The sequence below is a fragment of the Oncorhynchus mykiss genome, chromosome 11, assembly GCF_057628025.1.
Source record: "Oncorhynchus mykiss isolate SJ-2025 chromosome 11, ASM5762802v1, whole genome shotgun sequence".
Lineage (NCBI taxonomy): Eukaryota > Metazoa > Chordata > Actinopteri > Salmoniformes > Salmonidae > Oncorhynchus > Oncorhynchus mykiss.
In genome coordinates, this window is record NC_143032.1 from 11,197,307 (window position 1) to 11,215,820 (window position 18,514).

Genomic DNA, 18,514 nt, shown 5'->3' on the forward strand with positions numbered 1-18,514 from the left:
AGCAATCTGCTTAGTCGATGCCACATAAGCTTATAGCACAGTAGAAAAGAATAAATTGGGCTTAAAATGCCCTAGACTTACAACGGCAACAAATGTCACCATGTTATCATATAGGCTACGTCAAAGTGCATATATGATGAGAATAGATATTATATATGCACAATTACACTCAAGATTTGGCTCTCTCAGTACACTATAAATATGTTCAAAAGAATTATCCTGAAACCAGTTTGTACCTCATCTAACTTTCTTTGATGTCAGACCAGCCTTGACACTGACAATAACTCAATTCGATGTCAAGTCATAATGAACAGGTCCGATATCTGACAAACGCATGGTATCCATGAATGAAAAACACATTCAGTTAATATGCATCATGTCGCTCTTATTCATCGAATTTCTGTGATATTTCCAATCATCAAGGTTTCATGGCTTGAGACAAGAGAAGAGCTAGATTTTCAAGATTCCTACAACATGTCTGCTGTTTTTTTTTTTTTTTTTATGGATCTTGATCAATTGATATAACTTGACAACATCTGTTATCATTTTGCATATTGATAAATAACCATTAAGGCCATTAAAACTGAAAGTCAGTCACTCTCTTAGATAATACCTTAGTGTTTAATTCATAACCAGAGAATGTTTTTCTATTTCAGTTTTAAAATCACATTTCCAACTACAGTGTATCTAGCTACCCATTTCATTGAGATAAAATATCACAGATTTAATGCAGGGATTTGACTGAAACGATAAACTTGTGTCACATAACTAGTAATGACTGGTTGTTATAAGTGAAGGCTATATGCAGAATTCAAAGTGACAGTGTTTCTTTCCGATTGAGGCATGGACTTTCATGTTGCTGAAATGGCAGTGTGCCCCCGATCTGTGACTTGCTTTCCTCCTATTGAAATCTAAAACAATGGACAACTTGCGCCATGTCAAAAATGTACATAGAGTGTTTTGTCCTTTAAAAGTTGCAGCGTACTGCGGCGCAGCTTGCATGGCACGTTATTTAAGTGTGAACCACTGGTACCATTAATGCTAGTTAGTGCTACTTTGACCACCAAAGGGCATCTTTGAAAAGCATTTGATAGCCTTCAATAATGGCTGTACTAGAGAATTTAAAACCTTTTTTGTAAGAACATAGTATATGGGACTGATTTTTAAGAAATGTTGCTTAATACTATGGTGTTTATATTCAAAGAAAAACCCTCTGGGTTTCCATTAAGATGGAACGGAAAATATGGCACTGTACAGTGTGATGGTCGGTGGTAGGCTACAGTACTTTGCTATTTAGCTGAAGAATCCCTGTGTCGTGCGGGCACGCGGGAGACCGGGGTTCAATTCCCCGACGGGGAGGAAGGAGTAGGTTGTCCTTATAAATAAGAATTTGTTCTTAACTGACTTGCCTAGTTACATAAAGGTTATACTAAGAGCATGACATTTCTACACCCTAATTGTAGTCTAACCAATACCCAAACGGAGATTAAATGAAAATAAAAATCTCATTGATTTATCAAGACCAGTCCCCATGCTTCTCTTAGAGCAGGGCGAAACAGTGATAAAATAGTTGTAGGCTTTTGCTTCAAATCCTATTGCTTCTAACTTCAATATGCTACGCCACTTTTAACAGCACATTACTCAACACTAGTGAGAATCATGTCGCCTACGTTAGGCCTACAGTATATCGAAAAATATGACTCTCTGCCAATAATTACATATAGAGGATTCTAAATTAAAACCAAAAGCCACCTCATGGGTCTCCCGGTGGCGGCCGGCACGGGTATTGAACCTGCATCTGCAACAATGCATTTTGCACTGCGGGAGCCCCCATCCACAAAGTATCAAAATACAGAGAGGTGTTGGTAAAGGTATATTGTCCTGCTAATAGCTCATAATGGTCTATTATAATACTGTACATGGTGTCCAGGTCAGGATAACCAAAACATTACTTTATTAAAAGAGTATCAGAAAGAATGTTGGTACTTATTTATTTTGATCCCAAAGCCATGAATGAGTGTGTCACTCAGCTTTATATAGGTGCCGGCTAGACAACTGTGCCATCAACTTGAGAATATATAACGATATTTTAGGTTGTTTCGTTTAAAAAAAAACTAAAGTGAGCGATTGTAATTTGAAAAGGCCAAAATCATTTTGGTAAAGGACAAAAAATGTATTTCTGTTTTTAGAAGGAGAGAAACACTGGGCCAATTGTGCACCGCCCTATGGGACTCCCGTCACGATTGGATGTGAAACATGAAAATACTTTTTGTGGTATTATTCATTTGTCTTTTCTGGTGGGTTAAACTGAAATTGCAACCGATGACAGCCGGTTGTGATACAGCCAACCAAACATAGAAATACATTTGACTATAGAATTCTCCCCCAACCTCCTTCTAGGCAAGTCTATCGTCCAGTTACCTGCTAATAGCCATGTTGGCGCAGTACAACATGACCGTGTGTGTTTGAAAGAGTATTTTCCAGTAAGAAACCATTTGTTTCCCTTCATTGGACTAATTTGTCCAAATATTTCTGTAATTCAGTGATATTTATTCCCATAGTAATTCACTATGATAAACGGGAATCCCACCATTACCCCTGGTGAAACAAAACCGCAACTCTTCAGTGAAGAGCACTTTTTGCCAGTCCTGTCTGGTCCAGCAACGGTGGGTTTGTGCCCATAGGCAATGTTGTTGCCGGTGATGCCTGGTGAGGACCTGCCTTACAACAGGCCTACAAGCCCTCAGTCCAGCCTCTCTCTGCCTAATACGAACAGTCTGAGCACTGGTGGAAGGATAGTGCTTTCCTGGTGTAACTTGGGCAGTTGGTGTTGCCATCCTGTACCTGTCCCGCAGGTGTGATGTTCGGATGTACCGATCCTGTGCAGGTGTTGTTACACGTGGTCTGCCACTGCGAGGACGATCAGCTGTCTGTCCTGTCTCCCTGTAGCGCTGTCTTAGGCATCTCACAGTACGGATATCGCAATTTATTTCCCTGGCCACATCTGCAGTCCTCATGCCTCCTTGCAGCATGCCTAAGGCATGTTCACGCAGATGAGCAGGGACCCTGGGCATCTTTCATTTTCTGTTTTTCAGAGTCAGTACAAAGGCCTCTTTAGTGTCCTACGTTTTCATAATTGTGACCTTAATTGCCTACCGTCTGTAAGCTGTTAGTGTCTTAACGACCATTCCACAGGCACATGTTCATTAATTGTTTATGATTCATTGAACAAGCATGGGAAACAGTGTTTAAACCCTTTACAATGAAGATCTGTGAAGTTATTTGGATTTTCTGTCCTGAAAAAGAGACGTTTATTTTTTTGCCTAATTTATATTGCCCTGCTAATAACAGGGTTAATAATATATCTGTGAGAATAGGGAGGCATTTATAGTTCTAAATTAATAATAAATCACTGTTTTAAAAAAACACATTTTTGAGATGATTTCATTTTCAAATAACGTAAGATTAGCGAGAAAGGGGCCATTCTTGAACATGGGGTGAGACATTGTTACTCATTTGTAAATAAAGCTAGTTTGTTATTTAGAATTATTTCTTTCCGTTTTTAGAGGGGGAAACCAAAAACATTCAGTCATCTCATGGGTCTCCCAGTCGAGGCCGGCATGGGTATTGAATCAGCATCTGTAGCAACACAGCTTGACATGATATGCAGTATCTTAGACTGTGGCACCACTCAGGCGCTGTCCAACTTGACCGGTCGGGAGTAGCCTACACTACTACAGTAAGAGCAAAATAAAATAAAAAAGCCTTTTAGTAAGTAATACTGAAGTTGTGCACACTTTTCAGTTTCTATTGAGGTTTATGTCGCCCATTCACAGTCAGAGACACAGTAGGACCCAAAAGCATAATCAGTGTTCTAACTCCCCCTTGCGCTGGTCTGCAGTGATGAAGTGGTGACGCAGGGTACCGTACTAAACCACAAATTATCTCTAAGTCCCGCAGCATAATCGCAAAACCTTTCAGTGGAGCAAACGCTTCACGCAAAGAATTACAAACCATTCAACATTGTTAAAAACGAACACGACACAACTAAAACTATACACTTAAAACAGACGAGGTCACTGAAATGTTTTGCCAAGAGCGAAAGCCAAGCCAGTACTGCAATACTGAAGTAATTAAGTTAGAAAGATGATATTCATGATAGAAACCACTGTCAAACTTAAAGGGATAGATAAACAAGTCTTACAACGCATTATAACTGCATCGTAATGCATTTTACCTGCAGAATTTAAGACAAGTGTAACAGCATTGTTTTGAATGCTTTACAGTCAGTAGAATATGTAAAATGACTGTACAAAAAGTCTCTCTTAACCGGACTGTAGACTATACAATGTGCAAGCCAACTGTAAAGACGAATAGTTGACTTCTGATATCAAGTGTTCATGAAAATAGATAAAACATACGCTCAGCTTCCAAATAACCCCTCATCCATCAGCAATAAGCATTTACCATTCAGAAAGGGGGGAGGAAAAAGTGTTCCCTTCGCTCATATCACATGACATGTTCACATCCAAGTCCAAGTTACAAACTGACATTTTACAGTTCGGGACAATGATATCAGGTCTCCACCAATCTCCTTTTAATGTGAGATGACATACCGGCTTCACTTGACAGCAGAAGCAAAATGGAAAAACTTAGCAATGACTTTACCAAGCCAGTGCAACATTCTCTATAATAGAGATATTGAAGGCACAGCGTAGATTAGAATATGGTTCCATGCATGTTGTCAGTTAAGATATAATTTACTAAACTCAACCGAGGCAATAAAAGTCACAGTTTAGCCAATTTGTTATCATTGAATAGGTTCTTCCACTGGTACACAAACTGAAGAGGCTTCTCAAGCCAAAACACTTTATTCATGTTTTATCTGTGTGCTACAACAGGAAGTGTTATGTGGCAGCTATATTGCGGCGTGAAAGGCAGAAAGCATATGAACTACTTCCCGACACTGACATCAAAATAAACACCTCAACAATATAACCTTTAATCTGACTTTTTGACAATCACAAGACAAGATACAACATCAGACACCTTCAAAGCAAATGGAAATTAAGTATTGAATATAAATAATTAAATATATAACAGCAGCAAGTCCATGTAGCAGTGATGATATAGAACAGGGTTATTCAACTCCTACCCTACGAGGTCCAGAGCCTGCTGATTTTCTGGTCTACCTGATAATTAATTGCACCCACCTGATGTTCCAGGTTTAAATCAGTCCCTGATTAGAGGGGAACAATGAAAAAAAAATTCCAGTGGGACTGGCTTAGAGGTCCAGTTGAGTTTGAGGGCTCTATGAAATAATATACATTAGGGTCTATTTTCTTAGAAATACGACTAACAAGTAGTGTTTCACTAAGTAATAATAATTGAATGACCAGAGAACTAAAGGGGGGAAAACCTGTTTGACAAAGCAACAATACATTGTTTAAGGCAGCCCCCGCATCTCTCAGATTCAGAAAGGGTTGGGTTAAATGCTTTACCACACACTGATTAGGAATCCCCTTTTCCTTTTCCTTGTTTGTGAAAAAGGGTTGGGTCTTCTGGGGGTGTGTGTGCTGGGGGTGTGTCTGCTACTATTTTGGTTTAGGCATATGTATTCTTATTTTGTTACTTTAGTGAAGTTTGACTGTGGTAACATTTTACTGCATTACAGTCATACAAACAAGACCTTACATTCTTTACTCAACAGGTGTATTTTATTCCCAATTTACAATTTCTTTTCTTCAAGTAAATTATGAGTGTGCATCTACTTGTATCTAATCATTTAATAGGATAAGGGTTTGACAATTATTAGTAGGGGTGAATGATTGTTAGAATAAGAACACAATTTTAATCATTAAGAATCAGATATTATTTTATATTTTACATTTTCTGGATAGTTTGTGTTACAGTGACATTTAGAAAACACGAAACAAGTTGCCATTTAGGCCTAAGGTTTTATAAACAAAATATGAGAAGCTTTATAGGCTACATACACCTGGTCAGTTCAAATAAACAGAAAACGATTGTTGTTAAACAAAATGTCGAGGTAATCTAAAATGTTAGAGCCAAGACCACTTTGTAAGGTGCCAAGATGAAACTGAAACTCCAGCCAACTAGAAAACAGCTTGAAAGAGAAAACAGTTCTGAAGTCAAGGAAATAAAAACAATGTAGCGAAGCTTCATCAAACAACTTCTTACCATTGTTTACATGTCTCCTCGCACAAGGACAGATGCAACTCATCACGTAGCTACCAAAAACGCTAACGCGCGGAGGAAACATTTCCGAGAACAGTCAGAAAATTATAGTTTCACTTAGCTTGACTGCCGTGCTACGCATTGTGTTTACACTATCTCGTATCACTTGTTTGGAAAATGTTTCAGCAATAAATTGACGAATACATAGACATAGTTGATTTTACTTAATTTAGTGGGTCAGTAGTTGACGGAAGGGGCATATTATATGTTCGTTTGCTTAATAGGAGAAAACATGAGAGATTAGCGCGAGAATAGCCATCTCAACACATCTGAAAACGATGGGAAAACCCGACACGCCATTCGAATAGTTTTCGTCCTACAAAATGCAGCTCTTCCATAGTGTGTGCTTGGTCAAATTTAAAAAACAAAGTACAGTAACCCAGCGGTTGTATGAAATTATGAATTCCTTACCAACACGGCTGTCGTTTTGCCCCTCAATGTTGTGACAGGAGGAATAGTGTTCTCTCGCTGCGGTTGTGCGCATGCTCTCGAACAGCCCTCTACTGGAAGACTCATAACTAAATATTAGATGGCGATTGAACAGGTGTGAAATATGGTGGCTGGGCAGACGATAAGGAAAAGGTGGGCTGCAAGACAAGGATTGTATAACAGTCCATACTTTCTTGTAAATATAATTGGATATTAATTAAAAAATACTCACCTACTGTCAATAAATCAATAAAAAATTGACAATTTCATGTAATGGAATTGAATTTCATGCAATCCTGAAATTCCTAACATTTTTAGCAGAGTGGTCTATACATTACACCCGAGTTAAGAATAGAATAGACAGAGTTAGAATAAACATAATTCATATAATTGGTGAAGAATTTCACGGAATTCCTATTACTCAAATTTTACTCAGATTTTTAAATCTGGCCTCTCTTCGGCTTCCTCTTATTTTGATTCAAACTTGAACTATTGAATCTATTCCTGGACACAAAGATGGGTTCATAAGGAAGATAGAATGGGTTCATAAGAAGATAGACTGGGTTCAAAAGAAGATATAATGGGTTCAAAAGATGATAGAATGGGTTCAAAAGGAAGAAGATAGAATGAGTTCATAAGAAGATAGAATGAGTTCATAAGAAGATAGAATGAGTTCATAAGAAGATAGAATGAGTTCATAAGAAGATAGAATGGGTTCATAAGAAGAGAGAATGGGTTCAAAAGAAGATAGAATGAGTTCATAAGAAGATAGAATGAGTTCATAAGAAGATAGAATGGGTTCATAAGGAAGAAGATAGAATGAGTTCATAAGGAAGAAGATAGAATGGGTTCATAAGGAAGAAGATAGAATGAGTTCATAAGGAAGAAGATAGAATGGGTTCATAAGGAAGAAGATAGAATGAGTTCATAAGAAGATAGAATGGGTTCATAAGGAAGAAGATAGAATGAGTTCATAAGAAGATAGATTGGGTTCAAAAGATGATAGAATGGGTTCATAAGGAAGAAGATAGAATGGGTTCACAAGAAGATAGAATGAGTTCATAAGGAGATATAATGGGCTCATAAGGAGATAGAATGGGCTCATAAGGATATAGAATGGGTTCATAAGGAAGAACATATAATGGGTTCAAAAGAAGATAGAATGGGTTCATAAGAAGATAGAATGGGTTCATAAGAAGATAGAATGGGTTCATAAGAAGACAGAATGGGTTCCTAAGGAGATATAATGGGCTCATAAGGAGATAGAATGGGCTCATAAGGATATAGAATGGGTTCATAAGGAAGAACATAGGATGGGTTCATAAAGAATAAGATAGAATGGGTCCATAAGGAGATATAATGGGTTCATAAGGAAGACGATAAAATGGGTTCATAAAAATATAGGTTGGGCACATTTGCACATAATGACCTGTGGCTAGACTCCTGTTACGTTGTGAACTAGATAAGTCATGTAACCTCCACACAACGACTGATGTAGCTAGTGTAAATTATATTTGTATGACTCTGCTCTTTCTATCTCCATACAAACACCTCAACAACATCCCTGATGTATTTCTGCCAGGTCGCATAAGTAATTAATGATCACTCTCCCTGTTCTGTTCGTAAAGCAAGGGTTGCCCTGGTGACTGGCTGCAGAGGCCTGAATAAAATATTATGCTACAGTTATTTTAAATAAATAACGGAATTTGACATGTTCTCTTATGTAACTCTCTATTGTAGCTTCTGGTTCTGTGCCCTTGTTGCCAATTTAAACAACGCTCGTCATCATGATCTGACTGACTGTTCCAATCAAGTCCAATTGATGGCCCATGGAGCTGTCATTTAAAGCTTTTCCTTTCCTTCTAGTGGGCAGTGGTGTAAAGTACTTAAGTAAAAATACTTTAAAGTACTACTTAAGTAGTTTTTGGGGTATCTGTACATTACTTTACTATTAATATTTTTGACAACTTTTACTTTTACTTCACTACATTCCTAAAGAAAAATAATACACTTTTTATTCCATACATTTTTCCTGACACCCAAAAGTACTCATTGCATTTTTAATGCTTAGCAAAACAAGAAAATGGCCCAATTCACATACTAATCAAGACAACATCCCTGGTCATCTCTACTGCCTCTGATCTGTTGGACTCACTAAACAAAAATGCTTCATTTGTAACTGATGTCTGAGTGTTGGAGTGTGCCCCTGGCTATCTGTAAATAAATAAATATAATAATAACAAATTGTGGGGTCTGGTTTGCTTAATATAAGTCATTAGAAATTATTTGTACCTCTACTTTTGAATACTTAAGTATATTTAAAACCAAATATTTTAGATTTTTTGTCAAGTAGTATTTTACTGGGTGACTTTAACTTCTATTTGAGTCATTTTCTATTAAGGTATCTTTACTTTTAGTCAAGTATGACAATTGGGTACTTTTTCCACCACTGCTGGTAGGTGTATCAACCATAGAAATATAAGTACTAGAAGAGGAAAAAACCCTCAGACCACCGACCATGGATGTTCTAGTTTTTCTATTTCTATCCTGTCGGCTCACACCTCAATGCTTATTACATCAGTGCCTCACCTTGCACCAGAGTACCATGAATATTTCAATTTAGAGAAATCCAGAGAAAATAAGGAGTTCTCTAGTTAACACTGTTGGATAGATTTACTGCTGTCGCTCCTCTCTTGAGCTCAATAGAGGGGTGAGTACAAAGCCCAGTTAAATGCACTAAACATCCATTTTGCACTATACTTAATTCCGGGCTCCCTCTAGGATCTATGGAGAAAATCAGCACACTCAGTGTTTGTTTTGTGGAATATAGCCAATTGCTTGAACTTGCTTATCAAACAGATACATAGGCCTTCAAAAAGACCAAGGCACTCTTCATATAATTAATTAAAATGCCTTTATTTGTATGGCATGTAACATGTAACATGTAACATGTAACATGCCATACTAATAAAGGCATTTTAATGAATTATATGAAGAGTGCCTTGGTCCTCCTTTCTTTTTGATGACCAATTCACCCCTTTTACCAAAGAGCACCTTGTGTCTACCAAAATGTATTTCTGTGTACCTTAGTAGCACTTCCCTTCCTCCTCTTTCTACTAGATACACAGGCCTAGTGGTTTTCAACCATAGACCAAACAACTACTGCCAAGAAAGAGTAGGCTTAGAGATCAAGAAGTGTTCTAGCTTCTTCTCTGAGCAAAACTGATAGTTTAGGTTACACATCGATTGTAGTATCTGCACTTAGCAAAATCTATTGATCCTCTCCCTCACAGGGAATAATGAATTATGCAAGGATGTTTCCCCAAGGGTTCTGACACAGCCGGACCCTGTGGAGTTCACACTGGTAATGGACAAAAGACATGCCTAGGATTCCCCTCAACTTTCCCAGTTGCTTTGAATGTTCAAAATCATAGTGTAAGTACACTTCAAAGGATGATCCAACTTTCAAAACAAGACCTTTTTGGATAGCCACAACCGTAAAACAACATGCCAGCTGTTTACCTCGATAGCACACTCAGTAATTTGTTGTTCCAAATATAATTTGTGACATGGAATCTACGTGGAAAATACAGTGCCTTGCGAAAGTATTCGGCCCCCTTGAACTTTGCGACCTTTTGACACATTTCAGGCTTCAAACATAAAGATATAAAACTGTATTTTTTTGTGAAGAATCAACAACAAGTGGGACACAATCATGAAGTGGAACGACATTTATTGGATATTTCAAACTTTTTTAACAAATCAAAAACTGAAAAATTGGGCGTGCAAAATTATTCAGCCCCTTTACTTTCAGTGCAGCAAACTCTCTCCAGAAGTTCAGTGAGGATCTCTGAATGATCCAATGTTGACCTAAATGACTAATGATGATAAATACAATCCACCTGTGTGTAATTAATCAAGTCTCCGTATAAATGCACCTGCACTGTGATAGTCTCAGAGGTCTGTTAAAAGCGTAGAGAGCATCATGAAGAACAAGGAACACACCAGGCAGGTCCGAGATACTGTTGTGAAGAAGTTTAAAGCCGGATTTGGATACAAAAAGATTTCCCAAGCTTTAAACATCCCAAGGAGCACTGTGCAAGCGATAATATTGAAATGGAAGGAGTATCAGACCACTTCAAATCTACCAAGACCTGGCCGTCCCTCTAAACTTTCAGCTCATACAAGGAGAAGACTGATCAGAGATGCAGCCAAGAGGCCCATGATCACTCTGGATGATCTGCAGAGATCTACAGCTGAGGTGGGAGACTGTCCATAGGACAACAATCAGTCGTATATTGCACAAATCTGGCCTTTATGGAAGAGTGGCAAGAAGAAAGCCATTTCTTAAAGATATCCATAAAAAGTGTCATTTAAAGTTTGCCACAAGCCACCTGGGAGACACACCAAACATGTGGAAGAAGGTGCTCTGGTCAGATGAAACCAAAATTGAACTTTTTGGCAACAATGCAAAACGTTATGTTTGGCGTAAAAGCAACACAGCTCATCACCCTGAACACACCATCCCCACTGTCAAACATGGTGGTGGCAGCATCATGGTTTGGGCCTGCTTTTCTTCAGCAGGGACAGGGAAGATGGTTAAAATTGATGGGAAGATGGATGGAGCCAAATACAGGACCATTCTGGAAGAAAACCTGATGGAGTCTGCAAAAGACCTGAGACTGGGACAGAGATTTGTCTTCCAACAAGACAATGATCCAAAACATAAAGCAAAATCTACAATGGAATGGTTCAAAAATAAACATATCCAGGTGTTAGAATGGCCAAGTCAAAGTCCAGACCTGAATCCAATCGAGAATCTGTGGAAAGAACTGAAAACTGCTGTTCACAAATGCTCTCCATCCAACCTCACTGAGCTCGAGCTGTTTTGCAATGAGGAATGGGAAAAAATTTCAGTCTCTCGATGTGCAAAACTGATAGAGACATACCCCAAGCGACTTACAGCTGTAATCGCAGCAAAAGGTGGCGCTACAAAGTATTAACTTAAGGGGGCTGAATAATTTTGCACGCCCAATTTTTCAGTTTTTGATTTGTTAAAAAAGTTTGAAATATCCAATAAATGTCGTTCCACTTCATGATTGTGTCCCACTTGTTGTTGATTCTTCACAAAAAAATACAGTTTTATATCTTTATGTTTGAAGCCTGAAATGTGGCAAAAGGTCGCAAAGTTCAAGGGGGCCGCATACTTTCGCAAGGCACTGTACATGTGATTTTTTTTTAAGTAATCACCATTAAACTGTTGTTTCGAGTGTGAAATTTCCACCGCAGTATTGTGTCACCATGGTAATCAATTTTCAACATCAACAAACCTTGTAAAAAATCTTTAGAAGTTGTACCTTTGAAACAACGTCAGACCTTCAACGTAATATCCACTATAAGAAAAAAAAACTATAGGCTGGGCATTACCTCCTACTGGAGAGGTGATCTTTCTACAGCTATCCCTTTGGTCTCACTGTCAATTACCACATTTTTATCTGCAGACTCAAACAGCCTTGGTTTCTCAAATGACTGCCTCGCCTGGTTCACCAACTACTTCTCAGATAGATTTCAGTGTGTCAAATCGGAGGGCCTCTTGTCCGGACCTCTGGCAGTCTCTATGGGGGTGCCACAGGGTTCAGTTCTTGGGCCAGCTCTTTTCTCTGTATACATCAATGATGTCACTCTTGCTGCAGGTGATTCTCTGATCCACCTCTACGCAGATGACACCATTCTGTATAATTCTGGCCCTTCTTCAGATACTGTGTTAACAAGCCTCCAGACGAGCTTCAATGCCGTACAACTCTCCTTCCGTGGCCTCCAACTGCTCTTAAATGCAAGTAAACTGTAAACTCTACTTCAAGACTCACATTAAACATCTCCAATCCAAAATGAAATCTAGAATTGGCTTCCTATTTCGCAACAAAGCATCCTTCACTCTTGCTGCCAAACATACCCTCGTAAAACTGACTATCCTACCAATCCTTGACTTCGGCGATGCCATTTACAAAATAGCCTCCAACACACTACTCAGCAAATTGGATGCAGTCTATCACAGTGCCATCCGTTCTGTCACCAAAGCCCCATATACTACCCACCACTGCGACCTGTATGTCCTCGTTGGCTGGCCATCGCATCATATTCGTCGCCAAACCCACTGGCTCCAGGTCGTCTATAAGTCTTTGCTACGTAAAGCCCCGCCTTATCTCAGCTCACTGGTCACCAAAGCAGAACCCACCCGTAGCACATGCTCCAGCAGGTATATTTCACTGGTCACCCCCAAAGCCAATTCCTCCTTTGGCCGCCTCTCCTTCCAGTTCTCTGCTGCCAATGACTGGAACGAATTGCAAAAATCACTGAGGCTGGAGACCCATATCTCCCTCACTAACTTTAAGCACCAGCTGTCAGAGCAGCCCAGCCAACTACCTCATCTCCATACTGTTTTCTTTTTTGCTTCTTTGCACCCCAGTATCTCTACTTGCACATTCACCTTCTGCACATCTATCACTCCAGTGTTTAATTGCTAAATTTTAATTATTTCGCCACTAAGGCCTATTTATTGTCTTGCCTCCCTTATCTACCTCATTTGCACACACTGTATATAAACTTTTTTTTCTCAATTGTGTTATTGATTGTATGTTTGTTTATTCCATGAGTAACTCTGTGTTGTTGTTTGTGTCGCACTGCTTTGCTTTATCTTGGCCAGGTCGCAGTTGTAAATGAGAACTTGTTCTCAACTAGCTTACCTGGTTAAATAAAGGTGAAAAAAACATCCAGGGCTTTTAACCAAGCCCAGCGCTGCTTAGCTTTGATATTTGCCACTGACTATTATCAATGCGCTACAGTGAGAAGGATTGTTGAGAAATCTCCACTTCATAGATTCACTGTTGCTTTCGAAGTCATTCCAAAGGGTAGGTTTAACACAAGGGTTCCCAAACTTTTTCACTTAGTTCAGTTCTTTGCACCCCATCACTGTGAGGTATGGTTTGTTTTGTGACACATTTATTTCGGGGCGCTGGTTTTCCTGTAATTTAAGCTTCCCGTCTATGATAGTTTTTTCCTGCCTCACTAGCAACGCCTGTTCCCTGCCTGTACTTTAGCCAGGATTTCCTGTTATCCACCTATTGCTTGATCTCCCGGACTACTTTTTTGTACCCCCTGTGTATGGCCTTCTGCCTGCCCCTGGACCCAGCTACCTGCCTCTTCCTGTGTATGACCTTCTGCCTGCCCCTGGACCCAGCTACCTGCCTCTTCCTGTGTATGACTTTCTGCCTACCCCTGGACCCAGCTACCTGCCTCCTCCTGTGTATGACCTTCTGCCCGCCCCTGGAACCAGCTACCTGCCTCCTCCTGTGTATGACCTTCTGCCTGCCCCTGGACCCAGCTACCTGCCTCTTCCTGTGTATGACCTTCTGCCCGTCCCTGGACCCAGCTACCTGCCTCCTCCTGTGTATGACCTTCTGCCTGCCCCTGGACCCAGCTACCTGCCTCTTCCTGTGTATGACCTTCTGCCTGCCCCTGGACCCAGCTACCTGCCTCCTCCTCTGTATGACCTTCTGCCTGCCCCTGGACCCAGCTACCTGCCTCTTCCTGTGGTCCTTTACAATAAACACCTGCTGCGCCCTGCACTTGAAACCAGCTCTGTCTCCCCTCATGTTCATTACACTCTCTAACATATGCAATGACAAACATGACAAGAGGAACTGATGATGCACTACCAGATTTAGAAATTGCACCTTGTGCATTCTACTATTACAGCTTTCAAGAATCAATTTAAAGCCGGACTGAGTTCCTTTAAAAATTCCATCAACAGCTACAGTTTAAACAAACAAAAAAACAGTCGATTGATATACCAATGCGTCAATCTAGTAAGTAACATAGTAAAAAAAAAAAAAAAAAATACCCTTCAAACTCTGTAAAATAAAGATATCTGGTATTTTCATTCCGTGTCATAGCTCTAATTTCCTTGTTAAATTAAATTACCTCAAGCACAACATCCGTAAACTATACATCTGGGCCCTTTTGTAAAAGTATCAGAGCGATGGAGTGTAATGAAGTTGGAGTGTTGGGTTTTCTGTCAGTCAGTGCAAAACACACTGTTCTCTGCCAAGAGATCGCAGATCGACGCACTTTGGTCTATCAAATGTGATTTTGTCTTTGTATGGGGTGACAGAGATAGATGGGGTAGGGTATGTACAGTGGGGCAAAAAAGTATTTAGTCAGCCACCAATTGTGCAAGTTCTCCCACTTAAAAAGATGAGAGAGGCCTGTAATTTTCATCATAGGTACACTTCAACTATGACAGACAAAATGAGAAAAAAAATCCAGAAAATCACATTGTAGGATTTTTAATGAATTTATTTGCAAATTATGGTGGAAAATAAGTATTTGGTCAATAACAAAAGTTTATCTCAATACTTTGTTATATACCATTTGTTGACAATAACAGAGGTCAAACATTTTCTGTAAGTCTTCACAAGGTTTTCACACACTGTTGCTGGTATTTTGGACCATTTCTCCATGCAGATCTCTTCTAGAGCAGTGATGTATTGGGACTGTTGCTGGGCAACACGGACTTTCAACTCCCTCCAGAGATATTCTATGGGGTTGAGATCTGGAGACTGGCTAGGCCACTCCAGGACCTTGAAATGCTTCTTATGAAGCCACTCCTTCGTTACCCGGGGCGGTGTGTTTGGGATCATTGTCATGCTGAAAGACCCAGCCACGTTTCATCTTCAATGCCCTTGCTGATGGAAGGAGGTTTTCAATCAAAATCTCACAATACATGGCCCCATTCATTCTTTCCTTTACACGGATCAGTCGTCCTGGTCCCTTTGCATGAAAACAGCCCCAAAGCATGATGTTTCCACCCCCATGCTTCACAGTAGGTATGGTGTTCTTTGGATGCAACTCAGCATTCTTTGTCCTCCAAACACGACGAGCTGAGTTTTTACCAAAAATTTATATTTTGGTTTCATCTGACCATATGACATTCTCCCAATCTTCTTCTGGATCATCCAAATGCTCTCTAGCAAACTTCAGACGGGCCTGGACATGTACTGGCTTAAGCAGGGGGACACGTCTGGCACTGCAGGATTTGAGTCCCTGGCGGCGTAGTGTGTTACTGATGGTAGGCTTTGTTACTTTGGTCCCAGCTCTCTGCAGGTCATTCACTAGGTCCCCCCGTGTGGTTCTGGGATTTTTGCTCACCGTTCTTGTGATCATTTTGACCCCACGGGGTGAGATCTTGCGTGGAGCCCCAGATCAAGGGAGATTATCAGTGGTCTTGTATGTCTTCCATTTCCTAATAATTGCTCCCACAGTTGATTTCTTCAAACCAAGCTGCTTACCTATTGCAGATTCAGTCTTCCCAGCCTGGTGCAGGTCTACAATTTTGTTTCTGGTGTCCTTTGACAGCTCTTTGGTCTTGGCCATAGTGGAGTTTGGAGTGTGACTGTTTGAGGTTGTGGACAGGTGTCTTTTATACTGATAACAAGTTCAAACAGGTGCCATTAATACAGGTAATGAGTGGAGGACAGAGGAGCCTCTTAAAGAAGAAGTTACAGGTCTGTGAGAACCAGAAATCTTGCTTGTTTGTAGGTGACCAAATACTTATTTTCCACCATAATTTGCAAATAAATTCATAAAAAATCCTACAATGTGATTTAAAAAAAATGTTTTCCTAATTTTGTCTGTCATAGTTGAATGGTACTTATGGTGAAAATTACAGGCCTCTCTCATCTTTTTAAGTGGGAGAACTTGCACAATTGGTGGCTGACTAAATACTTTTTTGCCCCACTGTATGTGGGTCAAGTATCGTGACCGATGTGACAAATCTCATTTTTTTTCTTCGACTGTAGCTGCCGCACGATGACGCAGTATTTGAATGAATCATCACTCATGGTAATTCTGTTGCCATCACTGCTGTGCTCAGTGTAGGCCACAGACATATAAACACCAACCAAAACAACTATGATAATAACAGGGACACATTGTACTAAAAGCACAGTACTACATAGTGTAGTGAAGTCACTGCAGCCATACACGGCAGTTAACAATAATGGTCAGATTAAATATCATGGCATCAAATATTTTTCTCAAGGGTAGATAGGAAAATACATGTGGATATAGGACAAACAATGTAATACAATTATTGTACAAATATTTTAAGTACTATAAAAGACATTGTCTGCATGGACAGCCCATGACAAATGTTTTCCTTGACCCTGAATAAAAGGCAAGGCACAAAGACCACAGTATGAAACTCCCTCTGAATTGTATGTCTGGCATCCTTACTCACAATTAAGATTAGATCACATTATTGGTCAATTGCACACAAGGTCCAACACATTTAACCCAACCCCTCTGAAAGACACACATACAGGACATACACACACATATAGAGGTTTTGGAGAGGTGCGGGGGGCTGCCACACTGGGCGCCCGGGGAGCTGTTGTTGTGGGGGGTTAAGTGTCTTGCTCAAGGGCACAACGGTAGGCAATGGCATCTAGGATTTGATACCAACAACCCTCCGGTTGCCAGCTCACTTCCTGACTGATTTTTCCTACAATCCTCCTGAGCTTTATGCTACAAAGCTCCCCTTCCCTAACCTTTGAAGCTTATTGAGGTCAACTATTGCCAAACAGAAAAGCCAACAATGGACCAGTAAAGGAAGAGTGACAATATACATTTGACCTTTTGCACATGCCTCGAGCCTGCCTGTGTCTGTGGACTTTAAAACCACAGCGAAATATGAGCCCTTGTAATCTTGTAAACTATTTGGGTCAAATGAGAGTAAAAGGCTATATGGACACCCCTGAACTGCAAACCGATACATCATTTCAGAATTGGTGAAAATGAGGTTAGGGTTAAGGGTTTGGTTATGGTAAGGGTCAGTTTACGGTTTTGGTTAGGCATTTTGCAGGTCAGCAGTGTCGTTATAGCCTCTCCCCAACTAGGGCTCCTGTGTGGCGCAGTAGTGTAAGGCTCTGCATCTCAGTTTTGTCCCTGGTTCGATTCCAGGCTGCATCACATCTGGCTGTGCTTGGGAGTCCCACAGGGCGGCGCATAATTGGCCCATCGTCATCCGGGTTTGTCTGATGTAGACCGTCATTGTAAATAAAATAATAGTACCAAGGAGGGCCAAAACATGTCAAGCAGTTGGCACTGCTGTCACCTCTTTTGACCACTAGTTGGTGCCAAGGCCCCAGGGTTGCGGTCTGGAAGCACCATTTCGACAGTGCCCAGTGGATAGCTTCGGTATTGCAGTTTGACTGAAATCTGTCCCAGAAAGAACATCATTGAATTATTAAAATAATTGTTGCTGAGGCAACAATTATTTTTCCATCACTCACAGCCGAAGATATTAAACATTTTTATTCATGCTCTAACGTCATGATAGGAAGTGGTGGTTGGTTTATTTAGCTGTCCATGTGCTGGTAGAGTTCCCCGCAGCATGTTCGCACGATACTGCTGTCTGTCCTGTGCACACTGAATGCTAGCAGGCACGTGTGTAATCTCAGTAAAACCATATATACAGTAGTAAGATGGCAGCTACGTATGCAAATGTGAGTAGATTAGCCCTGAAAACAACGGGCACTGTCTCCAGTTCATATATACCTCAATGGTTGGAGTTCCAATACTGCTTCGAGCAGAATAATGCTGCTGTATGTCTCTGCTCTGGTTGCTAGCTTGATCAGAGTTGAGAAAGTTATTGGCTCTGCTTACAATAACACAACACAAGGTTGAGGAAGGCAAACCAATGACACCACAGGAAGTAGAATCATATTTTTACATCTCTGTGTCCAGTATGAAGGAAGTAGGTAGATTC

The 18,514-nt window shown here is 40.2% G+C and overlaps 1 protein-coding gene across 21 annotated transcripts in view; it reads right to left on the minus strand.

Annotated features, from left to right (window-relative positions):
* LOC110535260 (lethal(3)malignant brain tumor-like protein 4) overlaps nt 1-6,772 on the minus strand; it is a 127,315-nt gene extending 120,543 nt beyond the window's left edge. For 8 of the 21 annotated variants that reach the window (XR_016484360.1, XR_016484359.1, XR_005034557.2 and 5 more), the window contains exon 1: nt 6,670-6,772. The gene's annotated coding sequence lies outside the window, so the exon portion shown is untranslated. Of the gene's footprint in view, nt 1-6,201 lie in introns of all 21 variants that reach the window. The other 13 variants (XR_016484366.1, XR_016484365.1, XM_090189379.1 and 10 more) reach the window with 6 other exon arrangements.
* Between the last annotated feature and the right edge of the window lie 11,742 nt (nt 6,773-18,514).